This window comes from Megachile rotundata, chromosome 4, assembly GCF_050947335.1.
Source record: "Megachile rotundata isolate GNS110a chromosome 4, iyMegRotu1, whole genome shotgun sequence".
NCBI classification, from domain to species: Eukaryota; Metazoa; Arthropoda; class Insecta; order Hymenoptera; family Megachilidae; genus Megachile; species Megachile rotundata.
In genome coordinates, this window is record NC_134986.1 from 5,152,011 (window position 1) to 5,154,574 (window position 2,564).

General features: G+C 35.8%; 1 long non-coding RNA gene across 1 annotated transcript; it reads left to right on the forward strand.

Moving 5' to 3' along the window:
- The first annotated feature begins 624 nt into the window (after positions 1–624).
- LOC143264359 (uncharacterized) lies at positions 625–2,067 on the forward strand. Its single transcript, XR_013038077.1, has 2 exons — positions 625–1,140; positions 1,836–2,067. It is a non-coding gene; the product is annotated as an uncharacterized LOC143264359 (long non-coding RNA).
- The last annotated feature ends 497 nt before the right edge of the window (positions 2,068–2,564 follow it).

Sequence of the window (2,564 nt, forward strand, 5' to 3'; positions counted from 1 at the left end):
CAAGTATAAAATAATTTTGAACTGCGTTTTTGATGTACAGGGTGCTTCAATTTTGAATATGGAACTCTGTATCTTCTTTAAACAGAACTGATGGAAGATGTTTGTATTTATGATAGTTAAGTTATGACTTCATTAATAAGTTCAAGCACAAGTATAAAATAATTTTGAATTGCGCTTTTGATGTACAGGGTGTTTCAGTTTCGAAAATGGAACTTTTTTTTGTAAATAAAACTGATGGAAGATGTTTGTGGGGTTTTAAATGTTTTATCGGAAGAGGAAAATACTAAATGATAATGGAGGATTTTATTCAAGGATTCAATATACAGATTATTGCTTTTCATATTTTTTCTAGTAACTTTTAAAAATGTACTCAAGAGACTATTTTTTCTAATCATTGTTTACAGAATATGCTAATGTTCTGTAAGTTAATTATATTGTTTATTAATTTTGCTAACTGCAAAGTCATATAAAACTGCAACACTATACATCGAAAAAGCCTGTCATTTAGTATTTTCATTCTAATTTTTTGAAAGTGCCCTAAATCTTGTTTTCACGAATAGAATATGTTAACAAAGTTGAACGATAAAAAACTGAGACACCCTGTACCTGGGTATATGTAGCTGGCATATAGAAGAGAAACTGAGGCTTCTTCCACGAATTCTATTCTATCTAGCCAACCATGGGGGATTCTGGAAACAGATCCAGGGAAAAGAGACGGTTCACCATAACTACACGGTTGAAAAGAGATCGCAGCGAAACGCGGAAAAAAAGCGGGAAAAGACAGAGAAAGGGTGAACGGAAAAATGAGCAGATCAGAGTGAAAGAGAAGGAAGTCCGTGCTCTGGAGGAAGATGGAAGCGTGGGTAAAGTGGAAGGAAAATGGAGGAACGAAGGAGAAGGATAGTTGGGAGATAACAATGAGAATGACGGAGAGACGAACCGGAAGCAGAGTCAATGACTCGAGCTACGAGTCAGTCTATTGGAGGTGACAAGAAAGTACACTGTCATCCATAAGTATTCCGATGGTCAAAAAGTTATGTAGTTTTTTGTCAGTACTTATTCAATTTATAGGACGACATTTTTTTTCAACAAATGTTAGCAATGCTAATGAAACTGCAGTCTGGAAGTTCACAATTCAAGGTATCTTATTGATGACGTCTTTAACTAATGTAACCTTCATTGACAACATTCTAATGTAACCTAATCTAATCCTCCGTAACTTAATCTTCACCTAATCTAAAAAGTAGCAATTTACTGATACAAAGATATTTACTAATATAACTTAAGTTAACGATATCCTCACCTAATGTAAGATAACTTAACCTAAATCAGCGAATCTAACTAGTCTAATATAACAATTTCCTAATTTACCCGAACTTCGACGATTAACTTAATTTAACTTAACTTATGTAATGCTAACATAACCTAACCTACATCAAATCCTAACTCCACCGAATTTAATCTAGTGTTTCCTAATCGAATTTAAATGAACGATAACACAGTCTAAATTAACTTAAATCAACGAACCTTTAGCCTAATCTAATCTGACCCTAATCCTAAGTGAACTATATTTTAACCCACTTCCAAATATCAGTTTATCTCCATTTCCTTATTATATCAAACGTTCTGATGAATTCTGAAAAAGTACAGAACCTCTTAAAATGGCTCCCAATGTTTTAAAGCAAAGACAAAGGCGTGTTTGTTCAATAAGCGATAAACGTGAAATTATTTCCTTTATACGACGCGGATCGGTTTCACAATAAGACAGAAGTTGAACAGGAACATCGGGATGACTATCACAAGTTTTTCACCCGGCACACGATTTTTTCCTTTAGCTTGATTTACGGAGATCGAACAGGAGCTCACGTGGTGGCATTCCGTCCACTTTGCTTCCCACACTGGGCTCGCACGACCCCACATTAACTTCATTCGTACCTCGGTCCAGCCTCGAGATGCGAGACTGATGCGTGTCCAACAGATGGAAGAAGAGAAGGACGAAGGACCTAACCTCATGCCAGGTAGTGTATTACAAGAATCGATCGGCTTCCTTCTTGTTCTTCTTCTTCTTCTTCTTCTTCTTCGTTGCCTTCCTGTTCTTTGCCTGAACGTGGTGGTAGTTACTCTTCTTCTACTGAATGAATGCCGCTTCTGATCCGAACTTTTTCTTCTGTTTGTTTTCTCTTAGCCATCGATGCTTTGTGCAAATTTTTGCTCTGATAGCGAAGTATACCGTTGCTGTTGTTCGTTGCGAGCACAAGTATCGGAAACTCTGATGATTAATTAATATTCGTTCAGTGTTGTCTCTTTGCAAATTTATCTCTTTCAGATTTATAGTCATGAGTTGTGACGAAAGGTTTCCTTTTGCTGGATAATGCTGCCATTGATATCATTTGATGTTGAAGGAAATTTAAATTAGAGTGGGTTAGAGTACGAGTTTAGTTAGGTCAGATTAAGCTGAAGTTATATTGAACTGAGTTAGAGTAAACTTAAGGTAGGTTTGGCTAACTTATGTTTAAGTTAAGTTACTTTAAGCTAAATTTAAATTCGATTAGCTTAGAGTTACC